The sequence below is a fragment of the Ovis canadensis genome, chromosome X (assembly GCF_042477335.2).
Source record: "Ovis canadensis isolate MfBH-ARS-UI-01 breed Bighorn chromosome X, ARS-UI_OviCan_v2, whole genome shotgun sequence".
NCBI classification, from domain to species: Eukaryota; Metazoa; Chordata; class Mammalia; order Artiodactyla; family Bovidae; genus Ovis; species Ovis canadensis.
In genome coordinates this window covers 112,065,050-112,082,472 of record NC_091727.1, presented here as the reverse complement: position 1 = coordinate 112,082,472, position 17,423 = coordinate 112,065,050, and positions in this window count along the sequence as shown.

Below are 17,423 nucleotides of genomic sequence, written 5' to 3'. Positions count from 1 at the left end.
AGAAAGAGAAGGGGACGACAGAGGATAAGATGGTTGGATGGCATCACTAACTCGATGGACATGATGCCTGGTGTGCTGCAGTCCATGGGGTTGCAGAGTGAAACAAGACTTAGAAACTAAACAAACAAACAAACAAACCAAAAAGAAAAAAGAAAAAAAAAAAAACGAAAGGTGGCGCTAGTGATAAAGAACCCGTCTGTCAAAGCAGGAGACAAGTGATGTGGGTCCCATCCCTGGGATGGAAAGATCTCCTGGAGGAAGACATGGCAACCCACTCCAGTATTCTTGCCTGGAGACCCCCATGGACAGAGGAGCCTGGTGGGGTACAGTCCACAGGGTTGCACACATGCACTTATGATATAAAAAGTGAAGAAAAGGTCTATAACTTTTAATCCATCTAAAATATCTAGAATGATTAGGAATACATTAAAATATAATGCAGCTCCATATACTAGCAAAGTATTCTAAAAGGAACAGATATGTTTACCTTGAAAACTTTAATATTCTGCTTTTAATATTTAGAGGTTATTTCATTATTCTCTAATGCAGATAAGGGCTTCCCTGGTGGCTCAGTGGTAAAGTATCTGCCTGCAATACAGGAGATTCGAGTTTCATCCCTGGGTCGGGAAGATCCCCTAGAGAAGGAATGGCACCCCAGTCCAGTATTCTTGTCTGGAAAAGCCCATGGACAGCCTGGTGGGCTACAGTCCATGAGGGTCACAAAAGAGTTGGACATGACTTAATGACTAAACAACAACAATGCAGATAAAGTTATGCCAAAGGTTTTTTGTTTTTGTTTTAGTTTTTTTTTTTTTTTTTTTTGATGCAGAAGTTTTGACCTAGTTGATTAAGTGTCTGCTTAGGAAAGAAATGTGTACTCTTCTGATGCTGCCCAACTCCAGATTTGATTGGCTCACAAAATGTGTTTCTGTATTCTTATTTCTATAAATCTATGAAATCTGTGAATTCTTATTTGTATAAATCTATGAAACTAAAAAATGTTGTGATACTTGTCAACTCCTTCCTCTTTCCTTTTGTTTGCTTTTATAAATGTGTTTATGTGTACTTAACAACTAAGTTAAAAATCACAGTTCAGCTTAGGAAAAAAACTGTCTATTTAACATGACTAAGCCACTTGGCACATGAAGAATATGGAGCAGGTTTTATAAAATTGCTTAACTTCCTTTAAATTCCAAATGGTTCATATGCATTCAGGGAAAATTAATCTAAACCACATTTAAATGATTGGCTCTGAAATATCCATCAAATCCCTAAATGAGGATTTGGAAGTCATCGTTGATTGTTTCTTATACAGAGGAGACCAACACATATCCTGTGTTGTGAAACCACAGAACATCTGTACCTGGAACTACATGCAATTATAATCACTGTATCACAAAGAAGACACAGAATGGGGAAGGAGGAACTGAAATCATTACAGAATAGATGTTGCCATAGAAGAACATACCTTAAACTAGGACCTTCCAGTGAAGTATCACTCTCTAGGTTCTTGTTTTATAGAACTAGGGCAATGTCGTGCAAAATGGCTATTTTTAGGACCATGAGAAAGAAGACATATTTTCTACCGGAGCTTGAATGGCTTAAGAGAGAGAACATGGATGCTGAAGTAAAACAGGTTTGAGTGATAGTAGTATTTCCAACATTTACCCATTGTGTGACTCTGGGAAAGCTACTCTGTCTCTGAATCCCACTCTCTTTAACCCACAGAATGAGGATAATGACAATAATTTGTTTTGGGAGCTAAATGAAATGTTATTTTCATACACAAATGGAAATTTATTAAATGTTACTGAACCATTTTACACATAAAAATAAAGCAGAATTACTATTCAAAATGGACATATATACTAAAGATACAAATAATTTTAAAAAAGAATAATTACAACAGTGATACATCCAGAGTAGATTTTTAAACAGAAATTAGGAATATTAAGAAAGGATACAATTGTCAGAAGAATCAAATTCTGAGGATCTAATATACAACATGATGACTAAATGTATACAACTTTCATGTTGTATACATGAAAGTTACTGAGAGCAGATTGTAAGTATTCTCACCACAAAGACCAAAAAAGAGTTTATGTCAGGTGATGAATATGTTTATTATCCTGACCTTGATAATCATTTCACAATGTCTATGTATACCAAATCATCACATTGCATATTTTAAACATACAATTTCAATTGCCAATTAGTCCTTTATTAAGGACTAATTTATTTAAAAAGAAAGATATCCCAAGCCTTTTGAGGTAAATATGTAAGAAGATATTTTAGAGGAAACCTTTGACTGGATATCAGGGGGAAATATTTTTTATTGCTCTGCAGCTGGATCCAAATAAACAGATTCTTTTTGTAAGGCAGTTAATGACAATTTCAGAGCTCTGAGATAGACATTGGTCTAAAGAGATTTCCATAAATGTCTTTTATTTTCTATTTAAGATACTATTAAACAGCAATCAGATATTATCCACCCTGGTTTTTCAGCCCTCCTCCAGTGACAGGGTTTCTCTACCATATGTTTAGCTGCTTCAAATGTCCAAGAAGAGAATCAAAACAGTCTCCTGTCTTAGCCTAAAAGTGGTTTGTCTGTGGTCAGTCATTATGGGCATGCTCTGCTCCCTGATCCTCTCTTTTCACAAAATCTACCCCCCTTTTTTTATATTTAAATTGACTGTTAGTCAAGACACTCAATTATAATTTTTCTTCAGTTACACATTGAGGCAAGAGCCTCCTATGATTGTTTACAAATTAGCATGTATATAAAAAACTTCAGGGCTTCTCCAGTGGCTCAGTGGTAAAGAATCTGCCTGCCAGTGCAGGAGATGCAGGTTTAGTCTCTGGGTGGGGAAGATGCCCTGGAAAAGGAAATGGCAACCCACACCACTATTCTTGTCTGGGAAATCCCATGGACAGAGGAGCCTGATGGGCTACAGATCTTGTGTGCCCTTGTGGTTAGTTGCTCAGTCATGTTCAACTCTGTGACCCTGTGGACTGTAGCCAGCCAGGCTCCTCTGTCTATGGGATTCTCCAGGCAAGAATGCTGGAGTGGGCTGCCATTTCCTTCTCCAGGGGATCTTCCCAACCCAGGGACTGGACCCACATCTCCTGTGTCTCCTGCATTGCAGGTGGATTCTTTACCTACTGAGCTATCAGGGAAGCCTGGGCTACAGTCCATGGAGTTGCAAAGAGTCAGACACAACTGAAGCAACTAAGCACACAATAATTCTCATGGCATAATATAAGCCATAGAGGCTAGAGAATAGCCCATGATCTTTTTCATTTCTTATTTATAACATAAAGAAATAATCTCTGGGAATGAAAAGGTCCAAATTTTGTTATACTATGACATGCTAGTAATATTTCTAAATCCTTTTGCTCCCAGATGAAGAATTCACTGTCCTGTGGAAAACAGTCAAGGAGCACTTGATTCTGTAGGATTGTCCAAGAGTCCCTGGAACAAAGGGCAAGCAGTCATGGTCTCTTTGGACTTCTTGTGTTTTACTGGGCTGTGTGAAATATGATTCTGACCCAGTTTGCTATCTGTTCTTCTTAGAAAATGATTTCAGTATTCTCTCTAAGAGAGTGGTTGTAGTGAACAAAAACAGAGCAACTTATTAGTAGTTTTGACTCTCTGTCTTTCTACTTGTAACTTTAGATGAGAAATATTCTGCATATACAGCTAAATAGAGAAAGAACAATGCACAAAATTTAATGTATAGCATGTCCACAACTATTTAAACTCCACAAGAAAATGTAATAAAGAAAACATTCTCAAAGACATTGATTTGAGTGGTAGGTCTGTGAGTGTGTGAGTGTGTGAGTGTGTGTGTGTGTGTGTGTGTGTGTGTGTGTGTGTTTAACTTTTTCTGAGGGACAGGGCTTTTCTTGTGGCTCAGTTGATAAAGAATGCAGGAGACCTGGGTTTGATCGCTGGGTTGGGAAGATCCCCTGGAGAAGAGAAAGGCTACCCCCTCCAGTATTCTAGCCTAGAGTATTCCATGGACGTCCGTGAGGTTGCAAAGAGTCAGACACAACTGAGCAACTTTCACTAACTAACTAACTAATTCAGTTTAAAAAAAAATCAGTAAAGCAATTATCCTTCAAATAAAAAAAGTAAACTAATTTAAACAAATAAGTTGGATACACATTTAAGAAAAAAACCGTACATCAATTCCAAAAATTGTGAAACATTTTGGATGCTATGACATCTAATATGTTTGGAAGTGGCTGTGTAGAAAGAAAGCCTAATTATGATTTGACAGAAATGTAGAAATGTCCCTTTGCCTCAGATTAGATTCTCCACAAAATTTCATACAAATGCTTGAATCCCTGCAGTTACAACATTACTTTTCTGGACTATACATAATTTCCTTTGTTAAAAATGTGCACACTTTAGGAGGGGAAAACTACCCAACATTTCCTTTTTTTAAAAAATTTTAAATTAATTTATTTTAATTGGAGGCTAATGAGTTTACACTATTGTAGTGGTTTTTGCTGTACATTAACATGAATTAGCCATGGATGTACATGTGTTTCCCGTCCTGAACCCCCTTCCATCTCCCTCCCCATCCCATTCCTCTGGGTCATCCCAGTGCTCCAGCCCCGAGCACTCTTGTCTCATGCATCAAACCTGGGCTGGCGATCTGTTTCACATATGATAATATACATGTGTTTTTTTAATTTTATTTTATTTTTACTTTATTTTACTTTACAATACTGTATTGGTTTTGCCATACATTGACATGAATCCACCACGGGTGTATACAAGCTCCCAATCCTGAATCCCCCTCCCACCTCCCACCCCATATCATCTCTCTGGATCATCCCCATGAACCAGCCCCAAGCATCCTGTATCCTGTATCGAACATAGACTGGCACTTCGTTTCTTACATGATAGTATACATGTTTCAATGCCATTCTCCCAAATCATCCCACCCTCGCCCTCTCCCTCAGAGTCCAAAAGTCCATTCTATACATCTGTGTCTCTTTTGCTGTCTCGCATACAGGGTTATCATTACCATCTTTCTAAATTCCATATATATGTGTTAGTATACTGTATTAGTGTTTTTCTTTCTGACTCACTTCACTCTGTATAATAAGCTCTAGTTTCATCCACCTCATTAGAAATGATTCAAATGTATTCTTTTTAATGGCTGAGTAATATTCCATTGTGTATATGTACCACAGCTTTCTTATCTATTCATCTCCTAATGGACATCTCAGTTGCTTCCATGTCCTGGATATTATAAACAGTGCTGTGATGAACATTGGGGTACACATGTCTCTTTCGATTCTGGTTTCCTCGGTGTGTACACCCAGCAGTGGGATTGCTGGGTCATATGGCAGTTCTATTTCCAGTTTTTTAAGGAATCTCCACATTGTTCTCCAGAGTGGCTGTACTAGTTTGCATTCCCACCAACAGTGTAAGAGGGTTCCCTTTTCTCCACACCCTCTCCAGCATTTATTTTTTGTAGATTTTTGGATAGCAGACATTCTGACTGGCATGAGATGGTACCTCATTGTGCTTTTGATTTGCATTTCTCTGATAATGAGTGATGTTAAGCATCTTTTCATATGTTTGTTAGCCATCTGTATGTCTTCTTTGGAGAAAGGTCTATTTGGTTCTTTGGCCCATTTTTGATTGGGTCGTTTATTTTTCTGGAATTGAGCTGCAGGAGCTGCTTGTATATTTTTGAGGTTCTTTGTCAGTTGCTTCATTTGCTATTATTTTCTCCCATTCTGAAGGCTGTCTTGTCACCTTGCTTATAGTTTCCCTTGTTGTGCAAAAGTTTTTAAGTTTAATTAGGTCCCATTTGTTTATTTTTGCTTTTATTTCCATTACTCTGGGAGGTGGGTCATAGAGGATCCTACTGTGATTTATGTCAGAGAGTGTTTTTCCTATGTTTTCCTCTAGGAATTTTATAGTTGCTGGTCTTAACTTTAGATCTTTAATCCATTTTGAGTTTATTTTTGTGTATGTTGTTAGAAAACATTCTAGTTTCATTCTTTTACAAGTGGTTGACCAGTTTTCCCAGCACCACTTGTTAAAGAGATTGTCTTTTCTGCATTGTATATTCTTGCCTCCTTTGTCAAAGTAAGGTGTCCATAGGTGCATGGATTTATCTATGGCTTTTTATTTTGTTCCATTGATCTATGTTTCTGCCTTTGTGCTAGTACCATATTGTCTTGATGACTGTAGCTTTGTAGTAGAGCCCGAAGTCAGGTAGGTTGATTCCTCCAGTTCCATTCTTCTTTCTCAAGATTGCTTTGGCTATTCGAGGTTTTTTGTATTTCCATACAAATTGTGAAATTATTTATTCTAGTTCTCTGAAAAATACCATTTGTAGCTTGATAGGGATAGCACTGAATCTATAGATTGCTTTGGGTAGTACATTCATTTTCACTATATTGATTTTTCCAATCCATGAACATCGTATATTTCTCCATCTATTTGTGTCCTCTTTGATTTCTTTGATCAGTGCTTTATGGTTTTCTATATATAGGTCTTTTGTTTCTTTAGGTAGATATATTCCTAAGTATTTTATTCTTTGCTTTGCAATGGTGAATGGAATTGTTTCCTTAATTTCTCTTTATGTTTTCTCAGTGTTAGTGTATAGGAATGCAAGGGATTTCTCTGTGTGTTAGAGAAGACTCTTAAGAGTCCCTTGGACTGCAAGGAGTTCCAACCAGTCCATCCTAAAGGAGATTAGTTCTGGGTGTTCATTGATAGGACTGATGTTGAAGCTGAAACTCCAATACTTTGGCCACCTAATGCAAACAGCTGACTCATTTGAAAAGACCCTAATGCTGGGAAAGATTGAGGGCAGGAGGAGAAGGGGATGACAGATTGATGATATGGTTGGATGGCATCACTGACTCAATGGACATGGGTTTGGGTGGGCTCCAGGGGTTGGTGATGGACAGGGAGGCCTGGTGTGCTGCGGTTCATGGGGTCACAAAGATTCGGACACAACTGAGCAACTGAACTGAACTGAGTAGATTGGGGGTGGTTGTGTTTCCATTTTCATTCATTTCTATGCATGTTTTGGTTTCGTTTTTTATTTCTTCTGTGATTTTTTGGTTATTCAGCAGCATGTTGTGTAGCCTCCATATGTTGGAATTTTAATAGTTATTTTTTCCTGTAATTGACATCTAATCTTACTACATTATGGTCAGAAAAGATGCTTGGAATGATTTCAATTTTTTTGAATTTGCCAAGGCTAGCTTTATGCCCCAGGATATGACCTATCCTGGAGAAGGTTCTGTGTGCACTTGAGAAAATGGTGAAATTCTTTGTTTGGGGGTGAAATGTCCTATAGATATCAATTAGGTCTAACTGGTCTATTGTATCATTTAAAGTTTTTGTTTCCTTGTTAATTTTCTGTTTAGTTGATCTATCCATAGGTGTGAGTGGGGTATTAAAGTCTCCCATTATTGTTGTGTTATTGTTTATTTCCTCTTTCATACTTGTTAGCATTTGCCTTAGATATTGTGGTGCTCCTATGTTGGGTGCATATATATTTATAATTTTTATATCTTCTTCTTGAGTTGATCCTTTGATCATTATGTAGTGTCCTTCTTTGTCTCTTTTCACAGCCTTTATTTTAAAGTCTATTTTATCTGATATGAGTATTGTTACTCCTGCTTTCCTTTGGTCTCCATTTGCATGAAGTATCTTTTTCCAGCCCTTCACTTTCAGTCTGTATGTGTCCCTTGTTTTGAGGTGGGTTTCTGGTAGGCAGCATATATAAGGGTCTTGTTTTTCTATCCATTCAGCCAGTCTTTGCCTTTTGGTTGGGGCATTCAACCCATTTACATTTAGATTTATAGTTGAAACCTTAAAAAACAAACCATGAAGCCAGATATACAAGATGATTTAGTTAAGGTTCTTAATTGCAGGCAATCAACACTATTTTATGATCATTTAGGAAAATAACATTTTTATTGAAGTCTATTTAATCGCTCATGCAATCATGCTGCTAAGTCACTTCAGTCATGTCTGACTCTGTGTGACCCCATAGATGGCAGCCCACCAGGCTCCCCCGTCCCTGGGATTCTCAAGGCAAGAACACTGGAGTGGGTTGCCATTTCCTTCTCCAATGCATGAAAGTGAAAAGTGAAAGGGAACTCGCTCAGTTGTGTCTGACTCTTCGCAACCCCATGGACTGCAGCCTACCAGGCTCCTCCATCCATGGGATTTGCCAGGCAAGAGTACTGGAATGGGGTGCCATCGTCTTCTCCGCCATGCAATCATAAGAAGATGCAAAAAACAAGGTTTGAAGAATGAGCAGGGCAAAGGGAACAAGGGTACAATGGAGAATACATTCTATTGTGAGTGACAAAAACAGCGGCAATTACATGAAATTCACAATTTAGGTGGGTGACAGACTTAGTCAAATGGTTCTCCATTAATTAAGACAGAGGTTGGAGAAATGAGTATACTTTTTTTTTTCTTCAGTTTCTACAGTGTGAAGTGGGTTCTCTCCCTGCCAAAATTTATATAGTAAAAAATTTATCCACATGGGAGTTCAGATGACCAGCACCAAAATGTTCATGACAAATATGATGGGGGCAGAAAATACCAGTGATTTAAGAGAGTTTTATGTGCAAGGGTACAATATATTCATATGTCTTATATTTGGAATCAAAAGAAGTGTAGGTAGTAAATACTGCATAAAGGAGAAAGTTAAGTCAACTTTAAGGACTTCAGTGTAAGATTTCATTTGTAAGATGTTTATCCAAGTGGAATTTGATATGAATAATGTTTGAAAAGATTATCCTCGTGGCAGTAAGAAAATGCTAGACCCAGAAAATAAGAGACAGGAAGTGTGATAGCCAAGTCTGGCAATTATCAATGTTCTGTCCACATTTCACCTGGCACAAACTCAATAAGGTGAAAATTTTGGGCCTCTAGTTAATTGCTCTTTCTTATTGCTTCCCTCACTTGTTACGTTATTCCAAACAGGTCTATTTCCTGCCTCCTTATGATTAGTGGTAAACTAATAAAGCTTCCGGGAGTTGGTGATCGACAGGGAGGCCTGGCGTGCTGCGATTCATGACGTTGCAAAGAGTCAGACATGGCTGAGCGACTGAACTGAACTGAACTGAATAAAGCTTCTGGGGCTTCCCTGGTGGCTCCGTGGTAAAGAATCTGCCTGCCAATGCAGAAAGCACAGATTCGACCCCTGGGTCGGGAAGATACCCTGGAGAAGGAGATAGCAACCCACTCCCATATCATGGGCAATCCCATGGACAGAGGAGCCTGGCAGGCCACAGTCCACAGGGTCACAAAAGAGTCAGATGTGATCAGCCACTAAACAACAAAAAAAACGTTTCTAGAATTCTATCATTTCACTTGATTCTAAATTCTCAATATGTGTAGCTGCTGCATAAAGTATATCTATATGTACTTTATTTTCTATAAGCATATCTCCTAGCAATGCCTTATATTAATTCATTTCACTATTGAAAAAGAGCTTTGCAGCAAATCCTTATGTATTTACTTGTCAACTTATATATTTTATAGACCCTTATTTTTAAATGTTTGTTCATAAAGAGAGGAACACTTATAATGCCAAAGCTTCCTACTCTTATCACATTTAAATGGGACATTGAGTCCTTCACATGTATCTATTTGTCATATTAACTTCAATATGCCAGATCCAGGATATTATGTATTTGAGTATAAAGAGGTTAAAGTGAGTGAAAGTGTGCTAGTCGCTCAGTCGTGTCCGACTCTTTGCGACCCCATGGGCTGTAGCCCACCAGGCTCCTCTGTCCATGGGATTCTCCAGGCAAGAATAATGGAGTGGGTTGCCATTTCCTTCTCCAGGGGATCTTCCCCACCTAAGGATCCAACTCAGGTCTCCTGCATTGCAGGCAGATGCTTTAACCTCTGAGCCACCAGGGAAGCTCCCATAATTTCTTAGAAAAGTCATATTTTATGGACAACTTTTAGGGTTATAATAAAATAATGTGTCGACCAGGCTTGGTTCAGAAATGCTGTTGTTGTTGTTGTTCAGTCTCTAAGTAATGTCTGATTCTGTGACCCCATGGACTGCAGCCAGGCTCCTCTGTCCTTCACTATCTCCAGGAGTCTGCTCAAACTCGTGTCCATTGAGTTGGTGATGCCATTCAACCATTTCATCCTCTGTCGCCCCCTTCTACCCCCTGCCCTCAATCTTTCCCAGGATCAGGGTCTTTTCCAGGATCAGGTGGCCATAATATTGGAGCTTCAGCATCCATCCTTCCAATGAATAATCAGGGTTGATTTCCTTTAGGATTGACTGGTTTGATCTAGTTTAGCTTTTCCCAGGATGGAAATGTTTTTAAATTGAACTTTTTTTTTCTCAGCGACAGAGCTAAGGGACTGCAAGGAGCTAGGGTATTATGTTCTGTGGAATATACTTTTGAAGTAGAGACAATTTGGCATATAGACATGTTAGCCCCTGGTCTGTTCTGTGTATTGGTGAACAATGGCTTTATCATCCAACAGCTGGGACATATTTTGGGTAGAAAAAGTTTCTGTAAGCTTGTGGTATAGATTTATTTCATGTATATATCTTTGGTGATATCACTGTAGGTCAAATGTCCAACAAAGGTCAGAGAGTTTTCTCATTGCTAATATAGTTTAATGCAGAAACTTAGAAATAATACCAAGGTGGGAAATGGAGGATGAAATATGCCTCTTCCCATGAGAAAGACTTGTTTTTTTTAGTCTTAGTGAATTAGAATTACCCATGCTTAGATAAAAAGAAAACATCTCATCCCAAGCTAACAAATTCCAATGGATGCCAAAAGGAGCTTTTTCCAACTGCTAGCATTACCTATTGAAGAGATCTGTTATGGAAGAATTAACAAAATGAGAGAGATAAACTGTGACATTATCTGACCTAATCCCTCTTTTTTAGGCTAAACCTTTCAGGATTGATTATTGTCTATTGTCTTCCAGATCTTAATGCATTTTAGTATTTTATCAATCTTTTCTGTTTCTCTAAAAATCATATTTCTCAGTTCCATTTAAGGGAATCTCTTCTTGTTTAATAATACATGCACATTATTTTTTAATATTCTTTCTTACAAGTTTCTTATGATATTACAGATAGTAATTTAATCTGACCTTAACCCTTCATTCTGCAAGTTAAACAACCTTAATTCCTTTAACATTCTAAAAATAATATATTGCCTATTAGATCAATTATTTTTGTTACCTTCCAAGAGAAAAAAAAAAAGCCAGTTTCTTGATATTATTTATCAATGTGCAACCAAAGTTTAACATAACATATAGAGAAACTACACAATCCAGAGCATGGATATGGATCTAAAGCATGGGTTTACAAGGATAAAGAAGTGGTAAATCTGGCCACCAGGGACATAAAATAAGCTAGCCAAGAATTTTAATGAAAATTTTATAAATTGTAAATTAAAATTCAACAAGAGCATCATCATTCTTGAGGTGGAGTCAAATAAATAAATCATCATCTATGTCTTACTTCATATATAAAAATTTTCTATAATGCAATTCAATCATTCAAGCATCAGTTCTTACATAGTGGCCCCCAGTGTCAGACCACCAAGGTTTTCTTCCATCGTGGTAATAAAGATTGGAAAACGAGCACACCACACTTACTGTATTAGTCAATGGCTAAGATAGAGAAATATATAACAACTTTGTAGTATAGTTAGCATTAAAGTAATGATAATGTTGGCTTCCCTGGTGGCTCAGCAGTAAAGAATCCACCTGCCAATGCAGGAGACACAGGTTCCATCCCTGATCTGATAAGATCTCCTGGAGGAGGAAATGGCAATCTTCTCTAGTATTCTTCCCTAATAAATTCCACAGATAGAAGAGCCTGGCAGGTTATATTCCATGGGGTTGCCAAAGAGTAGGACACAACTGAGCAACTGAGCACTGAGCACAATGACAATGTTAAATCCACAAAAAGCAAAGATGATATTATACATGTTTCAATGCCACGTGGCGGATTCATGTTGATGTATGGCAAAACCAATACAATATTGTAAAGTAATTAGCCTCCAATTAAAATAAATAAATTTCTTATATGATATTATACATGTTTCAATGCCATTCTCCTAAATCATTCCACCCTCTCCAAATAAATTAAAAAATAATAAAAATAAAATAAAATAAATAAATTTAAATAAAGAAAGCAAATATGAATTAAGTCAATTGAATCAAGGTATACTTTGAAGCTAAACATTCAAAATTAAAGCTCTGATGATACTTATATCATCTATAGAGTTCTAAACTTCCCTTTTTTTCATTATTTATTTATTTATATTTTATTTTACAATACTGTATTGGTTTTGCCATAAAATGTATCTTGAAACATTATAAAATAATTTTAATAGCAGACATACTTTGCTCATTTTTCAGGAGAATATATCTAGGGTTTCACCAATAAATAATCTGCTTTTTTTTCCTGGTGTGTGTTTCTGTATGTGTGAATGTACATATTTTCATTTGGAGCAGGCATATAATTGTATCAAGATTTTGATATCAGAATCACGAAATCTTTGGAAATTCCCTGGTAGTCCAGTGGTTAGGACTCTGCTTTCCACTCCAGGGGGACATGGGTTCAATTCCTGGTCGGGGAACCAAGATCCCACAAGCTGTCCAGAGTGGCCAAAAAATGAAGAAATAAAACAGGGAACTCTTGTTTCTCTCTCATTAAAAAAGAATGATGAAATCTTGGAGGAGTAAATTGTAAATTGGATGGTTTTCCATTATATGTAATAATGTATATATGTATGTATATTATAACATAAACATCAGCAAAATACAAACACAAACATAAACAAAATACAAAAAAAAATCAAACAGTGCATGCAGGCATTAAATTAAAACCACAAATGAAAGTCCTTATTTATGCTTTCCACAGGACAGTGAACTAGATATTCTGAAGAAAAAAAATGGAAAATTCCAATGTAAAACACATAGATGTTGTTTAAAGTTAAAAATAAAATGTACTTTTAAGTATTGGGTTGGCCAAAAAGTTCATTCAGGTTTTTGCACAACATCTTATGGAAAACCCCAAACAAACTTTTTGGCCAACCCAATATATATTGGTGCTGTTTTCAGATCAGTTCAGTCACTCAGTTGTGTCTGACTCTGCGATCCCATGGACTGCAGCACACTACTAGGCCTCCCTGTCCATTACCAACTCCCGGAGTATACTCAAACTCATGTCCATTGAGTCGGTAATGCCATGTAACCATCTTATCCTCTGTCGTCCCCTTCTTCTCCTGCCTTCAACCTTTCCTTGCATCAGGGTCTTTTCAAATGAGTCAGTTCTTCCCATCAGGTGGCCAAAGTATTGGAGTTTCAGCTTCAGCATCAATCCTTCCAATGAATATTTCCTTTAGGATGGACTGATTTCCTTTAGGATGGACTGGTTGGATCTCCTTGCAGTCTAGGGGATTCTCAAGAGTCTTCAACACCACAGTTCAAAAGCATCAATTTTTCAGTGCTCAGCTTTCTTTATAGCCCAACTCTCACATCCATACATGAATACTGGAAAAACCACAGCTTTGACTAGATTGACCTTTGTTGGCAAAGTAATGTCTCTGCTTTTTAATAAGCTTTCTAGTTTGGTCATAACTTTCCTTCCAAGGAGTAAGTATCTTTTAATTTCATGGCTGCACTCACCATCTGCAGCGATTTTGGAGCCCTCCAAAATAAAGCCTGTCACTGTTTCCACTGTTTCCCAACTATTTGCCATGAAGTGATGGGACCAGATGCAATGATCTTAGTTTTCTGAATGCTGAGTTTTACGCTGTCTTAGTTTAAGAGAACTGCCCAGGGCTGAAAAAAATTAAATAGGAATATATGGATTGTTCATATCAGGAAGCTGAGGCTTCGTGGATAAGTGGCCAATCCCATCAAAAATGAGAAATTAGACCTTAGGCTGTGCAAGGTGAGACAATGCTGAACTAGGAATCTCAGCAAAAGTCCAGATGTTTGAAGAGGACACAGCCTTAGTAAAATTGTTTGTGCTGTGTGACTTTTGTTTTATTTCCTTAAACAAGAGGATAAGATAATTATTGAACAGCAAGGTAAAATGGAAGGGTAATACTTATTTCAAACTGGAGGAAGTAAAATACTAACTCTTGATGTCAAATACATGAGACTTGAAAGAATCTACCACTTGACAAAAATTCCAGAGAAGTAGCATCTTCTGGAGATAGTCAAGTTTATATCAAAGCAAGCAGAGAAAATGTGCAAGACACAAGTACTGACTGATAGAGTGAGAGACAAGTGGATTTCATCTCAACAGTCTCATTCATGGGGAAATATCTATGATTTTAAAACTAACTGAATAATATTAAGTATAAATTTAACAATAAAATGCTACTGTGGAAACAATTTTTTGCCTTTATATACATATTTTACAAATATTCTAATGAAAGTTAAGTGGCATAGTATTATAGAGTAATGGTTAATCCCAAATAAATTATATTTGACTTTAGGATGTTGTTTGAATATCTTATTTAGACATTATTTCCAGAGTTTTCTTCCCTAGTGTTAGTGATTCAAGAGAATGAGAGATATAGAGAAGAAATACAGGGAAAGTAAGGCTATACATGGATTACCCACACAGAAATAATTAAAAGTCGATTGTTTGCCTTAATTTCAATTACCTTGTATTGAATAACTTATTTATTTATTTACTTTCTAAGAGAAGAAAATACATTTGGAAAACCTATTTATTATTCTCTGTAGAATTGTGAGTTTTAATACAGAAGTTACAGTTATGTTAAAAATATGAATAATTCTAACGTCTTTTTCTATGCTGTTGACATGAGGTATTTATTTTTTTAATATTTCTTGTCATAATCACTCTATGATTTTGCTCAGCTAGCAATCTTAGTAATTCTTTTATCCAGTGATGGAATTCTTTTTGAGGGAATGAGGAAGATTGGATTTTTTTATTCAAAAGAAAAACTACTGTGAGGATTTCTTTGATATATTTAATAAGAACAATAGCTAAAATGTCACTCAACTGCTAACACATACAATCAAGAAACTTTCAGAAGTTTTAAATAAAACATAGTTTTAAAGATTGATCTTGACATATATACATAATGAGGGTCTGAATAGTGAGCAAGGTCACTGCTGAAGTAGACTAAAGGGATCTTTATTCTCCAAGCCATTTTCCACTAAAGACACTTAGTCCTTGAAAATCTTTGACCATGTTATTTGGCACCATATTACTTCAGTACACATGTAATAATAAAAATAAAAGCAGTAATTGGGATCTATTGCAATTAATCTTCTTCTTAAAGTCACTCAGTCATGTCCAAATTTCTCCAGAGCAGAATACTTGTGGGTAGCTTTCCCTTCTCCAGAGGATCTTCCTAACCCAGGGATCGAATCTAGGTCTCCCACATTGCAGGCAGATTCTTTACCAGCTGAGCCACAAGGGAAGCCCAAGAATACTGGAGTGGGTAGCTTATCCCTTCTGCAAGGGATCTTCCTGACCCAGGAATCAAACTGGGGTCTCCTGCATTGCAGGTAGATTCTTTACCAGTTGAGCTACCAAGGAACCCAAATTATGCTAATTGTAATTAATATAAAAGTCTCATTTGGAATTCCCTAGGAGTCCAGTGGTTAGAACTCCATGCTTCCACTACAGGGGGTCTAGGTTCAATCCCTGGCTGGGCAACTAAGATGCTGCAAAACACCACATGGCACAGCCAAAAAGAAAAAAAAAATCTTATGAAATGTAAATATGGAATGAAAACCAGCATTTTAATTTGCCCTATTCCAATCTCCACCTCCAGATTTTCAATAGTTTTGAGAAACAAAGGCCCACATTTACCATGAAATCACCATCACAACTCAGGCCTTGCGATCACCAGAAGGAGCTGAATGGAGTTGAAATTCCTTCAAAATGTCATTTCCAAAAATTTCACATTATTTGACCTGTCTGGTATTTCCCTGGAAGACCATGCTTTCAAGGCTGTGTTATTTGATCTTACTTGAAGGTCACCAGGAGTAGAAAGATTTTTCTCAGTTGGTATTTGTCAAAAATAGTTACAGGCAATTGATTAAATTCATGGCTGCCTAAAGCAGTAGGTAATGGAACAAAGAATAGGCTAACCATACTGAGAATCTGTACAAGCAGAAAGTGAGTGTATTGTCAATTTCATGGCTGAATTTTAAAAGTGTCCACCAACATACATGGGCTTCCCTAGTGGCTCAGATGGTAAAGCATCTGTCTGCAATGCAGGAGAGCAGGGTTCGATCCCTGGATTGGGAAGATCCCCTGGAGAAGGAAATGGCAGCTTACTCCAGTACTCTTGCCTGGAAAATCCCATGGACTGTGGAGGCTGGTAGGCTACTGTCCATGGGATCTCAGAATTGGACACGACTGAGCAACTTCACTTTCACTTTCACCAACATACACACAGTGTCCCTAGGCAAAAAATTGAAAACTTGTAATATTAAGAAATATCTGAATAAATAATTATATGACCACTAAGCTAAATCAGAAGATATTTCCCTTGCTACACATGACTGTAGCCATGAAATTAAAAGACACTTACTCCTTGGAAAAAAGTTATGACCAACCTAGATAATATATTAAAAAGCAGAGACATTACATTGCCAACAAAGGTCCATCTAGTCAAGGCTATGGTTTTTCCAGTGGTCATGTATGGATGTGAGAGTTGGACTGTGAAGAACCTGAGACCTGAAGAATTGATGCTTTTGAATTGTGGTGTTGGAGAAGACTCTTGAGAGTCCCTTGGACTGCAAGGAGATCCAACCAGTCCATTCTGAAGGAGATCAGTCCTGGGATTTCCTTGGAAGGAATGATGCTAAAGCTGAAACTCCAGTACTTTGGCCACCTCATGCAAAGAATTGACTCATTGGAAAAGACTGATGCTGGGAGGGATTGGGTGCAGGAGAAGAAGGGGATGGCAGAGGATGAGATGGCTGGATGGCATCACTGACTCGATGGACGTGAGTCTAAGTGAACTTCGGGAGTTGATGATGGACAGGAAGGCCTGGCATGCTGTTATCCAAGGGGTCGCAAAGAGTCGGGCACGACTGAGTGACTGAATTGAACTGAACACATGACAAAGAATAGTAACCCAGTTTATGATGCAGATCTACCAAATCCATGATTCTCCTTGCATTCTTTATTTCTGCTAATAAAATTATCAATCAAATGCTTGTGTAAGAAATCTAATACTCATCTTTATCTTCTCTTTGTTATTTATTCCCTCTGAAATCCACTATATCTAAAAGTTCTATCTTCTAAATAACAAGATATATCACCTTGCTATAGACTTTTTTCAGTCTCCCATCATTTCTGACCTAGTCCATTGACAATAAATATCTTACTTAATTCTTACCCTATTCTCAGCCTTTACTT